Raw genomic sequence first — 23,777 nt, 5'->3', positions numbered from 1 at the left:
ATCTTTGCAACCCCATGGACTACAGCCCGCCAGGCTCCTCTGTTCTTGGAATTTTCAAGGCAAGAATACTGAAGTGGGTTGCCATTTCCTTCTCCAGAGAATCTTCCCGACCCAGGGATCAGACCTGTCTTTTTTATCTCCTTCATTGGCAGGCAGATTCTTTACCACTGGCGCCACCTTAAGGGAAGAAGAGAGCCCTCCCAAATGAAGCCATCCTGCCTATTGGCACCCTCATGACCACATTCTCTAGTGGAACAGGCTGGATGCCCTAGGTCTCCCAGATGATGGTGTGTCATGGTGCTTATTGCCAATGAACTAAATATGTCACGAATACCTGGCATAGCCTCATTTCTATTTCTACTGCAAATTTTTCTTTTCCTTAACCTTCAAATGGACCAACTCATTTGTTTCGTTTTAGCTTGCAAGGGGATAGAGTCTTAACAAATTGCCTCATTTGTGCTTCTATAATGGAACACTTCCTAGTGTTGCCTGCTCCATCCAGGTGCTAAGACAGCAAAGTTGTCCCTGCAGTGATGTGAGTCAGCTATTAACAGTGGCATCTCGTGTTTCTATGAGAGATGGAACAGAAATGAACATTTCTGTTGGTGTCACTAGTAACTGAAGATGTCTGGAATTTTTCAGTCAGTAGGCAGGTTCTCTTTTTTCTCCTATTGACATTCATCAATTTCAGTCATTCACAATGAAAAGAACACTGCATGTAGGTTCTGGACACAAGGGGTACTGTACCTACTTCACCATATATTGAATGTAGCTATTTGGCAACTTTACTGATTTGTGTCTCAGTTTTACTATTGGTAAAATGAATAATTCTAAAAGAATTTATTTATTTATTTGGCTGCATCGGGTCTTAGTTGCGGCATGCCAGGTTCTTCGTTACATCATGCGGCATCGTTCGTTATGGCGCATGGACTCCTTAGCTGTGGCAAGCGGGCTTAGATGCTCAACAGCATGTGGGATCCTAGTTCCCTGACCAGAGGTCGAGCCAGCATCCCCTGCCTTGCAAGGTGGATTCTTAATGACTGAGCCACCAGGGAAATCACCTAAAAATTCCAAGTGGAGCCGCCCTTCATTTGCTCATTCAGCAAACATTTGTTCAGTACCTAAGTGTATCAGGCATGGTGCCAATCTCTGGGGATACCAGATGAGAAAATGACGGTCTTTGTCCTTGAAATTCCTAATATGTGGTAAGAGAGTAGAAAAGACACACACAACTCTTGTTCAGTATATTTAGCGATATAATGGGATCAAGCTCGGGTCAATATGGGAATGTGAAATTAAGGCACCAAGACACTGGGGTGACTGCCTCGCTGTAGGAAGACACTGACAGGCAGGTGTGAATTTAGCCTGCTAGCCTGGACTCTCTATCAGAATGCTGCTTCGAAACCCCATGCCAATGTCATGATGTAAAAACAAGGATGGTGGGTATATTACAGGAATAAGAGAAAGGCTCCCTAGGCTTATATTCATCTCTGCCTTATTAACTCATTTACTTAGGCAAGTTCTTCTTCTGCACCTTATCCACACCTGTAAAATGGAGAAAACAATTGGCCTATCTCCTAGCTTTGCTGGAAGGACAAAATTAGTCAGTGAAGCCTCAACATTTTTATAGGCAATTTATAGACTCTATTTCATTAATAACATTCCAACACCTTGTTAAAGGCTCTCAAACGAGGACAGGCAGGGCTTTCAGTTTTAATTTCAGCTGCCCTTAGAACACATCGCTGGTTAAATCCTAGAGTTCTGTCTCATTTCTCTTTACTCACTGTTAGGAACCCTGAGGAGATACAGAGCTGGCTGTTAAAGTGGTGATATTAACAATATTGTCATTGGTCTTGGGTCTGTAATTCTAAGACATTTGTGTCCTTAACCAAATAGCACAGCCAAGAGCACTATACGTGGAAGCTTTAAGCAGGAGATCACATTTGCTGTTAATAATCCCATCTGCCACATCATATATGGCAAAATGCCTCCCTTCCCTGGGTGGTCTGTGTAAATGGCCTTCTCTTTATTTTCTTTTAAAGGTCCTCCAGTCTGCTGGACCCTTATATGACACATAATCTTTCAGTTGGGGAAAGGACAAGGCTAATTTTCCAGGGAAAGGAAATCTCAAGGACCAATTACATAAACATAAGAAGGTATAGATATTTATATCCAACTGAATATGCCTTCAGAATCATAAGGTTTTACAGCTGTACCTCTGTCTCATAGCCAAGCTAAGTAGCTCACTCTGTGGTCCAGCCATGGGAAACATTCTGGCTTGCTTAGTAAGCTGCAGATGAGATACCTAAACCCTGGTGGAAAAGTGCTTCTCTGCAGATGCTTTGAACACACCCTGCCAAGTCTGTCTTTTCCAGAGGCTGATCCAGCCCCTTTTCAGCTACCTACACACAGATGCTCCCACAGACTCGTTATTTCCTTTTACTGTAGACAGCTTCTCTTTTCCACTATCCTAGCTCCCCACCTTATTTCAATAAAGCAATTTTTACTAACCAATGATAGACTAATTTTAAAGATGAGGAAACTGTGGGAGAGGGAGAGGGTGGGAAGATTTGGGAGAATGGCATTGAAACATGTAAAATATCACGTATGAAATGAGATGCCAGTCCAGGTTCGATGCACAATACTGGATGCTTGGGGCTGGTGCACTGGGATGACCCAGAGGGATGGTATGGGGAGGGAGGAGGGAGGAGGGTTCAGGTTGGGGAACACATGTATACCTGTGGCAGATTCATTTTGATATTTGGCAAAACTAATACAATTATGTAAAGTTTAAAAATAAAATAAAATTAATTTTAAAAAAAAAAGAAAAAAAAATAAAGATGAGGAAACTGGATCCCAGAGAGTTTGTGAATACTGCACCATATCTCATTATCTGTGACTCAGTGTTCAGTGACTTCTCTAGCACCCACACTGATTATAGCAATATATCAGTCTTTTACAATGTCTGACACCTTTCTGAAAGTTTTGCTTGTGTTAATCATTTCTTCTGAAAAGAGTAAGAAGTCAAAATTCACAGTAAAATCATAGGTAGAGGGACACTAGCTCTACTAAATATCAAGGCAGTAATTACATAGTTACAGAAATCGTGACAGCATGGCATTAGTTCAGGGACAAACAAACAGAGAAGTGGACTTGGCTATGATAAAGTAGTGGCAAAAGGATTCAAGAAAGAGTCCTGGGAAAATTGAATAATCTGAATAGAATGTAAACTTGGATTCCTATTTCAAACAATGCATACAAATGAATTTGAAGAGGATTAAAGATCTAAATGTGAAAAGTCAAAATTATAAATTTATAGGTGTTGATAAATATCTCCATGACTTTATGCTGGAGAAAGAGTGCTTAAAAATATCCAAACATAAAGACTAATACAAATATTACAATTTAAAACTTCTTTACAAGAGAGACACCTTAGACAGAGTTCAAAAACAAATTAATCACTAGCAGAGGATGTTTTCATAGATAGACCCCACAAATGATTATTATTATTAGGTTGTGACTAATAACAGAAAGATGAGCAGACCTAACAGAAAAATGAGCAAACAACCTAATAAAAAATGAGCAAAACATGTGAATGACCAATTCATTAAAAAAGAGAATATAGTTGACCAATAAGCTTATGAAGAGATTATCAACCTCTGTGTTAACTAAGGAAGTGCAAATTCAAACCACAATGTGCTATAACCTCACACAATTCAGGCTGCTAAAAATTTAAGTCCAACAACACCAAGAGTTGGCAAGCATGTGGAGCAAGAAGAAGTAGGAGTCTGAACTGGCAGACCAACTTTAGACAGCAGTTTGAAAATATCTAGTCAAGGTAAAGATGCATACAGCTTCGACTCAACACTTACATTCCTAAATCTACACTCTGGAGAAATTCTTGCATATATACACAAGAGAATACACACCAGTGTGTATAGCAGTAGTAATTGTGTAGCAAAACAATTGGAAGCATCCTATAAAAAACTCTTAATAGAAGATCAGTTCATTATATTGTGATATCTTCACAGACCAGAATATCATGCAGCAATGAAAATGAATAAATAAGCTAGATGTAATTAAATCCACATCAACAAATCACCTAGACATAATGTTAAATAAAGAAAAAGACGCTTTGCAAAATACATGGGCTTCCCTGATGGCTCAAATGGTGAAGAATCTGCCTTCAATGTAGGAGAACTGGGTCAATCCCTGAGTCAGGAATATATCCTGGAGAAGGGAATGGCTACCCACTCCAGTATTCTTGCCTGGAGAATTCCATTGACAGAGAAGCCTGGTGGCTACAGTCCATGGGGTTGCAAAATACATATGACATTATAGCATGTAAATAGTCTAAAATATGTAAAATAGTCGAATATAATGCTCTTGATATGTACATATATAATCATAAAGAAATGATAAAATAATAAATAAATATACTGAAATAATAAATACCAAATTAAACTTAACTTGGTGGAGAATGGGATTGGATCTAGAGTGTTTCATAAAGGGCTTTCTACAATGTTGGTAGCACTTTATTGTGAATATATCTGAAATATTTCATAATAACTTTCTCTTTTTTTATTTATTTTTTTAAAATTTTATTTTATTTTTAAACTTTACAATATTGTACTAGTTTTGCCAAATATCGAAATGAATCTGCCACAGGTATACCCGCGTTCCCCATCCTGAACCCTCCTCCCTCCTCCTTCCCTTACCCTCTCTCTGGGTCGTCCCAGTGCACCAGCCCCAAGCATCCAGTACCGTGCATCGAACCTGGACTGGCGACTCGTTTCATACATGATATTATACATGTTTCAGTGCTATTCTCCCAATTCTCCCCACCCTCTCCCTCTCCCACAGAGTCCATAAGACTGATCTATACATTGGTGTCTCTTTTGCTGTCTCGTACACAGGGTTATTGTTACCATCTTTCTAAATTCCATATATATGCGTTAGTATACTGTATTGGTGTTGATGAATGGATAAGCAAGCTGTGGTACATATACACAATGGAGTATTACTCAGCCATTAAAAAGAATACATTTGAATCAGTTCTAATGAGATGGATGAAACTGGAACCTATTATACAGAGTGAAGTAAGTCATAATAACTTTCTTAATCAAAAGGAAAACACATGAGTACAGATACCTTTTACTGGTTACATCACAGGTACTAGGAAATGTATTGTCTGTTTTTACATGTATTGTTTCATTCAGTTCTCACAGTGTTTCTCATAATCTAATGAACCACATTCTACTTGCATTCTGAAATACATTCCACTTTTCCGTATTAGAATAACATATCAACGTCCTGGGCAATCACAGGTAAGGTGTGGTTTCCAGTTCAGCCCTTGACACTGACTAGCTCTGGGCCTTCAAGTCATTTAATCTCTCTCTGCCTCTGCTTCTTCATGAATAGAGGGCTGAGCTAAGTGTGTACTGATTCCCCCATCCATGACTGTTTTGTGAATTAGGCTCTTGATATTAATAAAGGTAACATCTCCCAGAGATATTATATTAAAACAATTAAACCCAAGAGGAAATGATTTCTAGGAAACTTTCAGATGAGAGTAGTTAACTTGCAGGTATCAAATAACTAGCATGAGTATTACAATGAGTGCATAATTTGATAAAATATGCCTGTTGTAAAAATATGTTTAAAAAGACTCTTCTTATATTTAGAGTGGAAAGTTTATTTCTAGATGAACTGACTCAGATTCTAAGTAGGCAGATTTTGTAGTGTCAGATTCTTTTTACTGCACTCTATTATTGTATAGTAAAGCTGAATTAATTAGCACTATAATTTAAGAATTGGTCACTATGGTTATCCTATTTATTTTAAATAGAAGTAGAATTGCAAAGGACTGTATTCACACGATCCCATCACCACAAAATGAGAAATCTCTATACAATGTCCTTAAAAATCAGCCAACTAATCTCTTCCTCAAGTTCTTTCTTGTTGTATTTTTCCATTTTCCTTTCCTTTTTTAAATATGCAATTTTGTGACACAGTTGTGGGGTATATGCAAGTGTAGCTCTATAGAAATATACATGAGGGATATTTCTACAGAATCTTACTGTCTGGAAACAAAACAAAAACACCAATGTCCTGAATAACAAGAGAAAAGCACCCACAAATTCTTGCTCAACAGCTCTCCTTCTTTTATACTCCATGGTATAGCATATCCTCAAATGGTATAGCATATCCTCAAATGGTATAGCATACCCTCAAATGGACTGGTTGCAACACAGTTTAGTAGGTTATAGTTTCCTTATAATATTTCAGTCCTGAAAATATATCTTTACCCTTGCTGGAGCTCTGAGAAAGGAAACAAAGAAGTAACATAGGAGACTATTGCAACTTTCACTAAGTGCTGATTTCCTTTGCAAAATCAAAGGTACTGTTATATTCTATTGTATGTCATAGGTCATTAAACTATCTCAACAACGCAGTCAGGGAAGTAATCTCAGAAGTAATCTAAAACCAAAAATTAATATGTAAAATAAAATAACAAGGAATATCTTTATATTCAAAGATATTTTGAATATATGCAAAGATAGGTATTTGCAAGAAAATCAAGCATATGAAAACAAAACAAAACAAAAAAAACAGCAAAAGTGTAATATTCAGTTCAGTTCAGTTCAGTTTAGTCGCTCAGTCGTGTCCAACTCTTTGCGACCCCGTGAATCGCAGCACACCAGGCCTCCCTGTCCATCACCAACTCCCGGAGTTCACTCAAACTCCCGTCCATCCATTTGGTGATGCCATCTAGCCATCTCATCCTCTGTCGTCCCCTTTTCATCCTGCCCCCAATCCCTCCCAGCATCAGAGTCTTTTCCAATGAGTCAACTCTTCACATGAGGTGGCCAAAGTACTGGAGTTTCAGCTTTAGCATCATTCCTTATCAATTAAAGCCTAATTTACAATCTTAAGCCTTAAACTGGTTAGCAGTATACTATATCATGATGAAACATTCAATGCATAAAGAAGTTCTAACAGTTATGCAAATCTATACATGAAACAATAAAACTGTGAAACATGTAATGCCAAAACTCTTAGAATGTCAAAATTTTGATAAAATCAAGACAATAGTAGAGAAATTAATAATCTCTTACAGAATTTGACAGATCATGTAGCCAAAAACATGTATGGTTATGGAAATTTGAATAAATATGCTAAAATAAACATAATTATTATAAAATGTATTTATAGAATTTTATATCCTACAAACAAAAATGAGCATTATTCCTTAAGGTAGAGATTTTACAAGGGCATTCTCTGATAAAACATAGTAAAACTATAAATCGATAAGAAAACTATAAACATAGAAATTAAAAATATGTTTAAAACTTAACTCTGGGAGAAAAAATAAATAGAAAACAAAGTAACAGTTTATTTAAGGTCAACTTAAAGGGTAAAACTTGTAAAAATCGATGCCAAGGAGTAAAAAAAGGAAATGCTTTCAGAGACCAAGTAGAGATATAAAGGTGTGAAAGATTTTGTTATAAGACAGTAGAGAGTAAGGAGAGTGAGAACAGGGGAATAGATGCCAGGATCAGGGAACTCAGGGGATTCAAAATATAAAAGAAAAATAAACTAAGAAATAATAAAAAGGGAAGAAACAGACAGAGAGAAAGGAAAAGTAAAGGTGAACAAAGCAGAAATATTTATGGGTAGTCCATTTATAGAACCTAGTCTAGTAAATATAAATGGAGAATAAAAATAAGCCAAAGGACAGTAAGGTCATAAGCTCAATACATATTATTGGTATAATTTGGAAGAAAATAAATCTAGAGCTCAACCTCACATCCCAAGTAAATGAGTTCCCCTGTGAATTAAAAACTAAATGTAGAATAAATGTATACCAGTATTGAAAAAAATACAGGAGACTATTTAATATTCCAGGTTGGACATAGCTTTTATAAGGAAGAGAAGAAGCAGCACATTGACCAAAAGGGAAATAAATGGATAGATTTTTTTCTGTGTAAAAATTTACAATTTTCAGATAGGCTGAGAAAAAGCATTTTTTTAAAAAGAGAAAGTCCCTAAGGTTTAAGTCCCTTCTAGAAATTAATGAAAAGATAATGAGATATAAAATTGTAAAGAATATAAATAAGACAATTCACAGAAAAAGAATCACAAATAAACAATAAATATACAAACTAGAGATCAGTGAAGCACAAAAAATTCCTTATCATTTATAATTCCTCAAATTAGCAAAATTTTAAACTATTGATAACATCTAGTACTGGCAAGGATATTGGGAAATGGATATTCTCATATGTGCTTACTGAGATTATTAATTTGTGCATAGTAGCAGTTTTGGAAAGTAAGTCTTATATAGTTTATAATAACTGAAGTATGCCTAATTTCTAACCCATTTCTAGAAATATTTATGATAGAAATAAAAACTGGCAGATGAAATAATATATGTATAAGAATGTTTTTTGATTCATTGCTTGCCATGTTTAAAAAATGGAAACAAACTAAATAGCCACCCATAGGTCATAGGTTAAATAAATTACGACATATCCATATTCTGAGATACTCTGCTGCCAAGTGAAATAAATCTGAAGGCGTCCACAAGTCAAAGAATAATACGTAGAGTATGGTTTCATTTTTATTTTTTCCTCTCTGTACATTCACATACGGTTGAGTATTGACAAAAAAACATATTAATAGGTTAGTGTGAGTTACCTTAGAAGAATGGAATTGTAATATGGAGAAACTTCAATTTAAAAAATTTTCACATTGTTTAAACTGTTACAACAAGCATGCAATCTATATTACTTTCATATTTTGAAAAGTCCTTATAAAATGCTAGTCTGTATCTTGTGATTATGATTAAGTGTGCCTTCGGGAGTAATATCTCTGCCTGGGTTGGTTTGCTGGGGCTGCCATAGCATCTCACAATTTCCTGCATTTAGATATCAGTGGGGACGCTGGGCAGAGTTAATGTCCCATCTACCATGCCATATGTGATGTGGGACAAATACTACTTCCAGACTTCAAATCGCAACCATCTTTGTCACTCAAATGACTGGATAATCTCTCCTCCCTCATTTTCCACTTTGCCTCCTCAAGATTCAGGCACATGAGACAGTTTGAGCGTTCTTGTGTAAAGGACTTTTGAGACAGGTAAATGTGGTCCCTGATTTTTGTGGTCCCTGAGACTTCTTGACTTGCGTTAAGATGCAGTGAAGACCGACTGCGAAAGGTGCAGAGTGGCTTAGAGGAAACAGAGGAAGAAAGGAGGCATGTCTTAAAGCCCACCTCAAGCAGAGAAGGAATTCATTCAGTGAGGGCAGACTAAGAGCTGGGTGGGTGCCTGTTCAGGGGGCAGGAGCCATGCATTGGGCAACGAAATAGCACATGTGGTATGATGGGACCTTCTGAGACCTGAAAGTGCAACAGTGGGGTGACCAGTCTCCCCAGAGACGCCCTCATAGAAAGCATAGCACAGATGCAGCAGATCAAAGCCCACACAGACAAGCGATGCGTTGTTTGCAACCCTTGGTGCTGCTCGGCGTGCTTCCGTCCAGTACTCACGTACCAGGTTGAGGAAGAAGTGACTTATGTCCTGCCAGCAGGAAATATGGGGCCTCAGCGTCAAAAACGCAGTTGATTTATGGAAAATGGACGAAGTAATATTTCCTGTATCCCTGAGCTCAAGATTTATGACTGCGTCCTCTCAAGCTGATTGGGAGTGCTTAAGAGAAATTCTTTCCTTTTTGGACATTGAAAGACAAGTATTTCCTCTTCTCTCTACAGATTAAGCTTCAGGACTGGATGTGGAATTCATCCAGCGAATGTCTTTTGTCTCTCGTTTTTGGAAAAGAATTAAGAGCTTTCAATCTGCTTCTAAGAAAAACTTCCTTTAGTGGAAAAAATTCAAAGGGGGAAAAAAAGAGAAGCATTTGGCTCTGAGGTTAACCATGATTTTATAATGTGAAACTGCAGAGAATAAATGAGATCTCGATTCCAGTGTTTTTAAAGCGATTTCAAAGGTAGAGGAAACCTAATCATGTTTTCACTCCAAGGAAAATTCATCTGAGCATTTCAGTCAGGAGATCAAAGAGCAGGTCCAGTGTAAGGAACATCATTCCTTCCAAGGCACCCAAGGCTAACTGAGAACACAGCCACGCTGAGCCAAGCTTCTCTCACCTTGTCCTTCTTGGTTAATTTTTTTTAAGCTAAGTGAAAAGTCTGACAGGTAATTCTCCTGAATTCCATACAGTTGGTTTAAATATATTCATCTAACACACTTTTACTGAGCACTATTCCAGTTACTAGCAATAAAGCAAGCATTTTGAGAGTCAGGCAATTTTGTTTTAAAAAAGTTTAATAGCTGAGTCTGTATTAGGAGCCTGTAAAAGGGAGATTATACTAATTTCTTGAGAGCGTTTGCTCTGAGAATTAAATGACATTCAATGAAACCACCACAATCTCAAAAACATAGTAAATGCTGAATAAATATCCATTACTATTTTTATTCCTTTGTATTTTACTAGACTCCTTTTAGTAAAATACAAAAAAAATAAAAATAGTAATGAATGTTTGTTGTTCAGTTTGCTAAGTTGTGTCCAACACTACAACCCCATGGACTACAGCAGGCCAGGCTCCCTTGTCTTTCACTATCTCCCAGAATTTTCTCAGAATATTTATTCAGCATATACTATGTTTTAGATACTGTTATGGTTTAGATAATGTCATTTAATTGTCACTTTGCTTATTTAAATTATATGCAGAGTAAATCATGCAAAATGCCAGACTGTATAAAGCTCAAGTTGGAATCAAGATTACTGGGAGAAATATCAATAACCTCAGATATGCAGATGACACCACCCTTATGGCAGAAAGCAAAGAAGAACTAAAGAGGCTGTTGGTGAAGGTGAAAGAAGAGAGTAAAAATGCTGGTCTAAAACTCAGCATTCAAAAGACTCAGGTCAAGGCATCCAATCCCATCACTTCATGGCAAATAGATGGGGAAACAGTGGAAATTTTCTTGGGCTCCAAGATCACTGCAGACGGTGACTGCAGCCATGAAATTAAAAGACGTTTGCTTCTTGGAAGAAAACCTATGACAAATCTAGACAGCATATTAAAAAGCAGAGACATCACTTTGCTGACAAAGGTCCATATAGTCAAAGCTATGGTTTTTCCAGCAGTCATGTAGAGGTGTGAGTGAGTGAAAGTCGCTCAGTTGTATCTGACTCTTTGCGACCCCATGAGCTATACAGTCCATGGAATCTCCAGGCCAGAATACTGTAGTGGGTAGCCTTTCCCTTCTCCAGGGGATCTTCCCAACCCAGGGATCGAACCCAGGTCTCCTGCATTGCAGGCAGATTCCTTCCCAGCTGAGACACAAAGGAAGCCCTTGTGAGAACAGATGTGAGAGTTAGACATAAAGAAGGCTGAGTACCAAAGAATTAATGTTTTCAAACTGTGGTGTTGGAGAAGACTCTTCAGAGTCCCTTCAACAGCTAGAAGATTAAACCAGTCAATTCTAAAGGAAATCAGTCCTGAATATTCATTGGAAGGACTGATGCTGAAGCTGAAGCTGAAATACTTTGGCCACCTGATGCAAAGAACCAACTCATTGGAAAAGACCCTGATGCTGGGAACAATTGAGGGCCAGAGGAGAAGAGGACAACAGAGGATGAGATGGTTGGATGGCATCACTGACTCAATGGACATGAATTTGAGCAAACTCTGGGACAGGGTGAAGGGCAGGGAAGCCTGTCTTGCCACAGTCCATGGGGTTGCAAAGAGTCGGATGTGACTGAGCAGCTAAACAACGACTTGGTATGAGGAGGACTTCCCAGTTGGCTCAGTGGTGAAGAATGCACCTGCCAATGTAGGAGACTAAGAGACACAGGTTCAATTCCTGGGTTGGGAAGATCCCTTGGAGAAGGAAATAGCAACCCATTTCAGTATTCTTGCCTGGGAAATCCCATGGACAGAGGAGCCTGGTGGGCTACAGTCCACAGGGTCACAAACAGTTGGACACGACTGATCAACTAAAGAACAACAATGGTATGAGTAAGAATCTAATTTGTTATTTTCTTCCAAATAGGCATTTTCCCCAGGACTGTTTATTAACTGATACAACTGTACCTAATTGATTTACAATGCTTCCTTTACTTTACTCTTTCTCTGTTATTTTATTTCATCGATTTGAGATGTTTCTATATTTTGATTCTGTCACAGAGCCTTGAAGCTAGTCTTCCCACTATTGCTTCACAACTTTTTTAGCTAAACATATCTTCTGTCACCATTCAAGGAAGATGTCTAATAAGGCGAAACCATGTGGCATGAATATCAGAAACCTCCCTTCAGTTTGATGGGAATTCATTTATCAATACTTTTTGGACAAGACGCTTTAATCAGCTAAAATTCCTTTGCCTTATGTGCTTCTCTGATTATAATAGATTTTACTAAGTATTCATTACTGTACAAGTATTTGTTGAACCCAATATTGAGCCAAAACAAAAGCACTCTGTAAATAATGCTGCTGCTGCTGCTGCGAAGTCGCTTCAGTTGTGTCTGACTCTGTGCGGCCCCATAGAACTTCTCTCAAATACCAATCCAAAAATTCTTACACAAATGCAAGTATTTGGGATGATTTATGCATATTATGACTTCTTTTTTAAGAGTGTACTTTCTGATTATAAATGAATGTGAACACTTAATACTTATTATAATTTATAAACACATGCAGAATATATGGCAATGCGAAATTTAAAAAGTAGCCATACTCTCAGTTCAGAGAGGGAGCAAACTACTGGTAGTATTTTGATATATTATCAGGCCTTATACACATGTTATATACATTTAAATATAATGCTTATTTTTCTCTGATTATGATAGTAAGGCCTTTCTTTCTAGAAAATAATTTAAAAGATGAAGATAAAATCATTCTGAATTTCATAATGTATACAATTTTATTACTGCTTAAATTTATTAAGTTGACCATCTAGCATATATGACCAAGTATTTTTCTACATCAAGAAAAAAATTATTTGTAATTATCACACTGGCATATACTGCAATGTCTCTGTTGCTAAACCTTTCAGTTAGTCAGTTTAGTTCAGTCTCTCAGTTGTGTCTGACTCTGCGATCCCATGAATCGCAGCACGCCAGGCCTCCCTGTCCATCACCAACTCCCGGAGTTCACTCAGACTCACATCCATCAAGTCAGTGATGCAATCCAGCCATCTCATCCTCTGTCCATCCATTCTCCTACTGCCCACAATCCCTCCCAGCATCAGAGTCTTTTCCAATGAGTCAACTCTTCACATGAGGTGGCCAAAGTACTGGAGTTTCAGCTTTAGCATCGTTCCTTCCAAAGAAATCCCAGGGCTGATCTCCTTCAGAATGGACTGGTTGGATCTCCTTGCAGTCCAAGGGACTCTCAAGAGTCTTCTCCAACACCACAGTTCAAAAGCATCAATTCTTTGGCGCTCAGCCTTCTTCACAGTCCAACTCTCACATCCATATATGACCACATAAAACCATACCTTGACTAGATGGACCTTTGTTGGCAAAGTAATGTCTCTGCTTTTCAATATGCTATCTAGGTTGGACATAACTTTCCTTCCAAGGAGTAAGCGTCTTTTAATTTCATGGCTACAGTCACCATCTGCAGTGATTTTGGAGCCCCAAAAAATAAAGTCTGACACTGTTTCCCCATCTATTTGCCATGAAGTGATGGGACTGGATGCCATGATCTTCGTTTTCTGAATGTTGAGTTTTAAGCCAACTTTTTCACTCTCCTCTTTCATTTTCATCAAGAGGCTTTTTAGTCCCTCTTTGCTTTCTGCCGTAAGGGTGGTGTCATCTGCATATCTGAGGTGATTGATATTTCTCCCGGCAATCTTGATTCCAGCTTGTGTTTCTTCCAGTCCAGCATTTCTCATGATGTACTCTGCATATAAGTTAAATAAACAGGGTGACAATATACAGCCTTGACGGACTCCTTTTCCTATTTGGAACCAGTCTGTTGTTCCATGTCCAGTTCTAACTGTTGCTTCCTGACCTGCATACAGATTTCTCAAGAGGCAGGTCAGGTGGTCTGGTATTCCCATGTCTTTCAGAATTTTCCACAGTTTATTGTGATCCACACATTCAAAGGCTTTGGCATAGTCAATAAAGCAGAAATAGATGTTTTTCTGGAACTCTCTTGCTTTTTCCATGATCCAGCAGATGTTGGCAATTTGATCTCTGGTTCCTCTGCCTTTTCTAAAACTAGCTTGATGTCTGGAAGTTCACGGTTCCCATATTGCTGAAGCCTGGCTTGGAGAATTTTGAGCATTACTTTACTAGCGTGTGAGATGAGTGCAATTGTGCGGTAGTTTGAGCATTCTTTGGCATTACCTTTCTTTGGGATTGGAATAAAAACTGACCTTTTCCAGTCCTGGGGCCACTGCTGAGTTTTCCAAATTTGCTGGCATATTGAGTGCAGCACTTTCACAGCATCATCTTTCAGGATTTGAAATAGCTCAACTGGAATTCCATCACCTCCACTAGCTTTGTTCGTAGTGATGCTTTCTAAGGCCCACTTGACTTCACATTCCAGGATGTCTGGCTCTAGGTCAGTGATCACATCATCGTGATTATCTTGGTCGTGAAGATCATTTTTGTACAGTTCTTCTGTGTATTCTTGCCACCTCTTCTTGATATCTTCTCCTTCTTCTTTCCCATTCTGTTGTTTTCCTCTATTTCTTTGTATTGATCCCTGAGGAAGGCTTTCTTATCTCTTCTTGCTATTCTTTGGAACTCTGCATTCAGAGTTCCAAAGAATATATATGTATATCTTTCCTTTTCTCCTTTGCTTTTCGCTTCTCTTCTTTTCACAGCTATTTGTAAGGCCTCCCCAGACAGCCATTTTGCTTTTTTTACATTTCTTTTCCATGGGGATGGTCTTGATCCCTGTCTCCTCTACAATGTCATGAACCTCAGTCCATAGTTCATCAGGCACTCTATCTATCGGTTCTAGGCCCTTAAATCTATTTCTCACTTCCACTGTATAATCATAAGGGATTTGATTTAGGTCATACCTGAATGGTCTAGTGGTTCTCCCTACTTTCTTCAATTTAAGTCTGAATTTGGTAATAAGGAGCTCATGATCTGAGCCACAGTCAGTTCCTGGTCTTGTTTTTGTTGACTGTATAGAGCTTCTCCATCTTTGGCTGCAAAGAATATAATCAATCTGATTTTGGTGTTGACCATCTGGTGATGTCCGTGTGTAGAGTCTTCTCTTGTGTTGTTGGAAGAGGGTGTTTGCTATGACCAGTGCATTTTCTTGGCAAAACTCTGTTAGTCTTTGCCCTGCTTCATTCCATATTCCAAGGCCAAATTTGCCTGTTGCTCCAGGTGTTTCTTGACTTCCTACTTTTGCATTCCAGTCCCCTTTGTAATTTTTCAAAATTTAAAAAAAAATGTGCAATGAATCCCTTTGAACAGGAAGAGTTTTTTTAGTTCATTTCTCAATCATATTATTTCCTTGGGATAGCTTCCTAGAAATGGATAGCTGGTGTATCCTAAATAAAACACATTTTGCCAAATTTCTTTTCAGAAAGGTCATGTCCATTTTTCTCTATAAGTTCATAAAATATTACTGTTCTGTATTTTTTGGAAGGTTCATTTTTTTTGGTAGATAGGGATATTTGCTGATTCTAGGCTTCTCTTCTGTATTCTCAAAAGAATTTACAATGTTTAAGCAATCACAGCTTCATCAGTGTCTGAAGATTTAAATTGTTTAGACTAGTGCTTCTAAAAATATGAATTACCTGGGGACCTTGTTAAAATGCAGATCCTAATTCAAGAGGTCCAGGGTGGAGCTGGAGAGTCTGTGTTTCTGAAATGCTTCCAAGGGTTGTGACTGTATGACTGGTCTCCAGGTCATAGCAGAGTATTCAGATGCCTTATTACTGTTTTATCAATCTTGGTATTCACTTCCTTCCTATGTTATTTTACGTTAAAATTTGAAAATTATTCTTCTTGATGGAGAAGATCTAAGCAAAAAAGAGAGAAAGTTGAGAATGCTGTATTCTGCCTGGATGTTAAAATTATGCCACGTGACCCAAGATGCAACCTGCTTCTTCTCATGTTTTGCTTTTAGTACTTTTTATCCTTAGTATTATAGCAAATCTCAGGTCACGTTAGGATTGAACCACTAATTGTCATTGGTCTCCCTTTTGCTCTCATCCCTTGCCTTTGTGTCTTCTTTTTCCATTTCTCAGTGTGTCTAGCACTGTGAGCAGCCCCACAGGCTTTTTAAAAGTCCTCATACACTCTTCCTCGCTGTGTATTTGTATCATTAACAGCTAGCATTGTAGAATCCCCTCCGACTGCTAGAGCCACCTCTCTTTTCACTCTGTCTGTGTCCTCTCACCTTGTAGTCCACGCTGAGATTTTGGAAACCTACTTTTACGAACTCTGACATATGTTACAAAACATATGACTTTATACCCAGACTTCCCCTTCTTTGGCTATTGTGACCCCTAGGATGGTATAGTCACCACTTCCCACGATTTCCATCACTTGTGTAGTTCTTCACTGTTGAGACTGGACAAAATCGAGAAGACACCCTGTGATTATGTATGTGAAGGAACTTGGTTTGCAAAATGTAAAGCCCTCAATGTGTTACATCCTGCTGGAGAATGAATCATTTCGTTTCTTCCTTAGTCTTGAAATTCTCAGCCAAGCGGGTAAAAATGTGTCAGTCTGCTTTTAACAAGATGAGGCTCTCAGATGCCAAATGGCTGAAATCCTGCCCTGTGTTACATCTTCCCTCTATATCAGTACATCTGTGGTCTCTGTTGAGAAAGCATGCATTTTTGCTGTGCTGTGCTTAGTCGCTCCATAATGTCCGACTCTATTTGACCCCATGGACTGTGACCTGCCAGGCTCTTATGTCCATGGAATTCTCCAGGCAAGAATACTGGAAGGGGTTGCCATGTCCTGCTCCAGGGGATCTTCCCAACCTAGGGATTGAACCCAGGTCTCCCGCATTGCAGGCAAATTCTTTAGCATCTGAGTCACCAGGGAAGTCCATGCATTTTTGCTGCGTCATATCTATTTTCCCTCTTTTTCTTTCTTCTAAATAATTACTCTTTGATTTTTAAATTTTAGTTACAATTTTATATCCACATATCAAATGATTTTACCATGTTTTAATAGCTGCATTATGTTATATCAAGTAAATTATGTTCCATAATTTACATAAGCATTTCCCTGTTGTAGGAAACCTGGTTTGCCTCAGATTTCTTTTTTTGTAAACATTGATGATTTATATTATCATTCATATAGTTTTTCTTGTATCTTCAATTTTGTTTCCTTAATATAGATTTCTAGAAGAAGTTCCTGAAAAATAAATTGCTACAATCTTTTAAAGATTAAGATAAAAATCTTTGACTTGGAAGGACTAATTTTAGGAACATAATCTATAAGATAAATTTTAGTGATGTAAATTAGAACAAACTAAATGTCTATTTGAAAACTGGATAATTATTATAAATCGTTCTCTAAACAATTTGCAATCTGTTTTCCAAAAGAAATAATGATGGCTTAACAATGTATGCAATTAGAAAGAAGCTGCCATCATTATTTGATATTAAAAGTCTAAAATATTCTTTCCAACTTAGTAGACACAATACAAAAATGGCACCTTGGTTTAGTTTTCATATATTTGATTGCCTGTTAGGTTGTTTATTTTTTGAAATTTGTTTATTAATTATATTTCTTAATTTGTGAAATAAGTTTTTCCGTTCTCTGCCTACTTGTTTTTTAAAATATCAGATTCCAGGGAAATAATTAAAAATAGAAATAGTAAGCAATAATGACTATCCATGGGCTTCCCTAGTAGTTTAGATGGTAAAGACTCTGTTTAGATGGTAAAGACTCTGCTTAGATGGTAAAGATACAAAAGACCCAGATTCAATCCCTGGGTCAGGAAGATCCCCTGGAGAAAGGAGTGGCTACCACTCCAGTATTCTTGCCTGAAGAATCCCATGGACAGAGGAGCCTGGCAGGCCACAGTCCATGGGGTCACGAAGAGTCAGACATGACTGAGCAACTAAGCACGTGCACAGTTACTATCCATATATTTGTTATAATCTGTTGTTGTTCAGCTGTTAAATTATGTCTGACTCTTTGCAATCCCATGAACTGCAGCACATCAAGCTTCCCTGTCCTTCACTGTCTCCTGGAGTTTGCTGAAATTCATGTCTATTGAGTTGGTGATGCTCTCTAACCATCTCATTCTCTGCTGCTCCCTCTCCTTTTGCCTTCAATCTTCCCCTCTGTTTCCAACCTCATGCTTATATCTTTCTACATCTAGAAAAAAGATGTGAATTATCTTTTCACATAGTGCTAAATGTTTATCCTTTTCAACAATGTTGTTTATTTAGGGAGTCTTATAAAACTGTCATCATATTCATGAAATGGACACTATCCACAGGGCCATATTCCTATGAATTTACATTTAACTCTTCATGGTAGTGTTTCTAGTTCACTCTTTTATCCACACATAATTGGTGTGTAGAGTCTTCTCTTGTGTTGTTGGAAGAGGGTATTTGCTATGACCAGTGTCATCTCTTAGCAAAACTCTATTAGCCTTTGCCCTGCTTCATTCCGTATTCCAAGGCCAAATTTGCCTGTTACTCCAGGTGTTTCTTGAATTCCTACCTTTAAATTTCAGTCCCCTATAATGAAAAGGACATATTTTGGGGCTGTTAGTTTTAAAAGGTCTTGTAGGTCTTCATAGAACCATTCAACTTCAGCTTCTTCAGCGTTACTGGTTGGGGCATAGGCTTGGATCACCATGATATTGAATGGTTTGCCTTGGAAACAAAGAGAGATCATTCTGTCATTTTTGAAATTCCAAGTACTGATTTCAGACTCTTTTGTTGACCATGATGGTTATTCCATTTCTTCTAAGGGATTCCTGCCCACAGTAGTAGATATAATGGTCACGTGAGTGAAATTCACCCATTCCAGTCCATTTTAGTTTGCTGATTCCTAAAATGTCAATGTTCACTCTTGCCATCTCCTGTTTGACCACTTCCAATTTGCCTTGATTCATGGACCTAACATTCCAGGTTCCTATGTAATATTGCACTTTACAGCATTGGACCTTGCTTCTATCACCAGTCACATCCACAACTGGGTATTGTTTTTGCTTTGGCTCCATCTGTTCATTCTTTCTGGAGTTATTTCTCCACTGATTTCCTGTAACATATTGGGCACCTACCAGCCTGGGGAGTTCGTCTTTCAGTATCCTATCATTTTACCTTTTCATACTGTTCATGGGGTTCTCAAGGCAAGGATACTGAACTGGTTTGCCATTCCCTTCTCCGATGGACCACATTCTATCAGACCTCTCCACCATGACCCGTCCATCTTGGGTGGCCCCACACAGCATGGCTTAGTTTCATTGAGTTAGACAAGGTCAATGTGATCAGATTGGCTAGTTTCCTGTGATTATTGTTTCAGTGTGTCTGCCCTCTGATGCCCTGGTGCAACACCTACCATCTCACTTGGGTTTCTCTTACCTTGAACTTACTTATCCTACATGGAAAAAGCAAGAGAGTTCAGAAAAACATCTATTTCTGCTTTATTGACTATGCCAAAGCCTTTGAATGTGTAGATCACAATAAACTGTGGAAAATTCTGAAAGACATGGGAATACCAGACCACCTGACCTGCCTCTTGAGAAACCTATATGTAGGTCAGGAAGCAACAGTTAGAACTGGACATGGAACAACAGACTGGTTCCAAATAGGAAAAGGAGTCTGTCTAGGCTGTATATTGTCACCCTGCTTATTTAACTTCTATGCAGAGTACATCATGAGAAACACTGGGCTGGAAGAAGCACAAGCTGGAATCAAGATTGCCGGGAGAAATATCAATAACCTCAGATATGCAGATGACACCACCCTTATGGCAGAAAGTGAAGAGGAACTAAAAAGCCTCTTGATGAAAGTGAAAGAGGAGAGTAAAAAAGTTGGCTTAAAGCTCAACATTCAGAAAATGAAGATCATGACATCTGGTCCCATCACTGCATGGGAAATAGATGGGAAAACAGTGTCAGACTTTATTTTGGGGGGCTCCATAATCAACTGCAGATGGTGATTGCAGCCATGAAATTAAAAGACGCTTACTCCTTGGAAGGAAAGTTATGACCAACCTAGACAGCATATTAAAAAGCAGAGACATTACTTTGCCAACAAAGGTCCGTCTAGTCAAGGCTATGGTTTTTCCAGTAGTAATGTATGGATGTGAGAGTTGGACTGTGAAGAAAGCTAAGCACCGAAGAATTCATGCTTTTGAACTGTGGTGCTGGACTTTGAACTTGTGAGTCCCTTGGACTGCAAGGAGATCCAACCAGTCCATCCTAAAGGAGATCAGTCCTGGGTGTTCATTGGAAGGACTGATGCTGAGGCTGAAACTCCAATACTTTGGCCACCTCATGCTAAGAGTTGACTCATTGGGAAAGACCCTGATGCTGGGAGGGATTAGAGGCACGAGGAGAAGGGGACGACAGGGGATGAGATGGCTGGATGGCATCACTGACTCGATGGAGGTGAGTCTGGGTGAACTTCGGGAGTTGGTGATGGACAGGGAGGCCTGGCATGCTGCGATTCATGGGGTCACAAAGAGTCAGACACGACTGAGAAACTGAACAGAACAGAACAGAATTGGTGTTTACAGACTGCACTCTTAGGTTATTCTTACTCATATCAGAAAATTACTTCAAAACAGTGAGTCAAGAGCTGCAGAATCATTGGAGGATACTGATGTGTAAATTACATTGTCAAATATCAGAATTTGGCGGTGGGGGGGGGGGTTGCGGTGAGACAAAATGGTATATAAGAATTGCATTTATATTTATGTGAAAGCTATAGCAATTAATATACTTTTGGAAACAAAGTCCATCTCTTTAAAAAAGGGTCAAGAAAAACATGAGCTTGAATCACTCCTTTCAGATCTAAAACATCTGGGTAATGTTAGTATGTAAAGAATTGTAGAATTCTGTATGAATCATTCATGCATCAACTTACTAGGAACATTGAGATTTTACATGGATTAGGAGGTTCTTGACATGTAAACATCTAAAGTAAACTGGCTACAAAATTCATATTATTTTTATTTCAAATATACTATGAATGAAGTTCTAAGTCATTAAAGAGATTGAGGTGTCTATCTAAATTTGGTTTTTGGGTCTCCACAGATAGCTTTAAAGCCTGGTTCAGTTCGACTCTTTGCAATCCCATGGACTGCAGCATGCCAGGCTTCCCTGTCCATCACCAACTCCTGAAGCCTACTGAAATTCATGTCCATCAAGTTGGTGATGCCATCCAATCATCTCATCCTTTGTGTTCCCCTTCTCCTTCTGCCTTCAATCTTTCCCAGCATCAGGGTCTTTTCCAATGAGTTGGTTCTTCGCATCAGGTGGCCAAAGTATTGGAGTTTCAGCTGCAGCATCAGTCCTTCCAATGAATATTCAGGACTGATTTCCTTTAAGATTGACTGGTTGGATCTCCTTGCAGTCCAAGGGACTCTCAAGAGTCTTCTCCAGCACCACAGTTCAAAGCATCAATTCCTAAGGAGCATGGAATGTGGTATCTTTGCTGAGTGTTGGAAGTTGTCTTTTTAGTCTCTGGACAAATGGCCCAGAGTCCAGCTTTTATTTTAGTGTCTAAGGATAATTGGTGTTAGGGTGAGAAAACAGACCAGAACAGCTATTAATAGGTTAATATCTCAGGTTCTTAATTCATAGCATTCATTATCCATCTATTGTTGTTCAGTCACCAAGTTGTGTCCTACTCTTTGCGACTCCATGGACTCCAGCACACCAGGCTCCTCTGCCCGTGGGATTTTCCAAGCAAGAATACTGGAGTTGGTTGCCATTTCCTTCTCCAGGAGATCTTCCTGACCCAGAGTTTGAACCCATGTCTCCTTCATTGGCAGGTGGATTCTTTAACACTGAGCCATCAGGAAAGCTATATCCACCTGAGAATAGGGGGGAAAATGTAGTTTTATAATAGGTGGATCTCCATAGACAAATTCTGAGGTCAAATTCATAACAGTGAACTGAAGGGTTGGAAGGAAAAAACACCAGGTCCTAAAAAAGTATCAAGTTTAAGCAATGGTTCTTAATAAGGGACAGTTTTTTTGCCCCCAGGGGTCATTTGCTAATGTTTAGAGACATTTTGGATTATCTTAGACTAACTTGGGATACCAGGTTGCTACTGGCATCCAGAAGCCAGAGGCCAGGGATGCTGCTAAAGGCCAGGGATGCTGCAAGACCCAGCACAACTCCTACAACAAAGAATTATCTGGCCCCAAAATGTCAATACTGTTGATATTGAGAAACCATGAATTAACAAGTTATTTTTTTAAGACTGAGAATATATAAAACTTTATCCCTATGGCCAAATCAATAAAATATGTTTGTTTGTTTTTTTTTATGTTTCCCTATGGCAAAGCCAATAGGAAACACAGGATTTCAGGATTTATTATCAAATTTGCTTAACTTGCTTATTAATGCGTAAGATGTAGAGCCCATATCCTAGAAATATGTGATTAGTTTCTGATCCTGCCAGTTCTTTAAGTGACGGTGCTTAGCTTGTGCTGTGGCAAACTAAACAGGTTAAAATGAATTTGCATGGAATAATAATAAAACATTAAGATTGTCTTGATGCCACATAGAACAAAATGGAATTTGGCGATGATGTAGTTAACATGATTAATATGGATAACAAAGCAAGACTCTTCAGGGCTCCAGTGGAACATTTGTTCTCAATTATCTGTGTTGACTGTCCCCTCTTATTATCAGAATTGAAAGAGCACCAAATCTCTTTATACAATGCAGACATGATCTAGGTAAAGCAGTGTAAGCAGGATAGGTCATTATCTAGGTGTGTTATTGTTTTCAGCTAAGGATAGAACTTGAGAGAAGTAGAAATAAGAGGGAAATGTGACAGAATGCTCCATGTGCTAATAGATGCTACACTGTGAAACTGGCAGTTCATTTTCCCAAATTCTTCTTGTGCAAAATTTTGGTCCTTTTAAAACACAGATCAGGATTGAAATGTGTGTGGAGCTCATAGGTACATTCACTTTTTGCTGCCATGGTCTGCCTACCTTTGATGCCTCATTTATGTGACATGGATGGGCTTCTCATCACTGCTACTTTCATTTTTTAAGTGTTTAGTCACAAGAGTTGTTAGTAATTTATTGCTTATTCATGGGTAAAAAAATGAAATATTTTGTAAGCTTTGTAGATAGCTGTGAGTGGTTTTGGGAAGACACTAATTTCATGGATATTTTACACCTTACAGCATATTTTAAAACATTTTGTAAAAAGTTATGTCCTTAGAAAATACCCTTAAATGTTAGAAAGCCCATTTACATAGAAAGTTTTAATAAACATAATGAATTAAAACATTTGACAAGCTATCTTTAACAGGTTAGGATATGATATAAATTTTTCCTTTTATAAATTTGGTAGCTATTTTTCTTCTACTCACTAAGATCAGGAATTCACGTTAAGTAAAAATGCAGGTGAAAAGCACATTGCTATGACTGTATTTCAAGTCAAGATATTACAGTTGAATTTATACTATAAATCTATTCACTTCAGTCACTCAGTCGTGTCCAACTCTTTGCAACCCCATGGACTGCAGTACTTCAGGCTTCCCTGTCCATCACCAACTCCCAGAGCCTACTCAAACTCGTCCATCGAGTCAGTGATGCCATCCAACTAT

This window comes from Bos indicus, chromosome 9 (assembly GCF_029378745.1).
Source record: "Bos indicus isolate NIAB-ARS_2022 breed Sahiwal x Tharparkar chromosome 9, NIAB-ARS_B.indTharparkar_mat_pri_1.0, whole genome shotgun sequence".
Taxonomy (NCBI): domain Eukaryota; kingdom Metazoa; phylum Chordata; class Mammalia; order Artiodactyla; family Bovidae; genus Bos; species Bos indicus.
Note: the sequence above shows the minus strand (reverse complement) of the source record.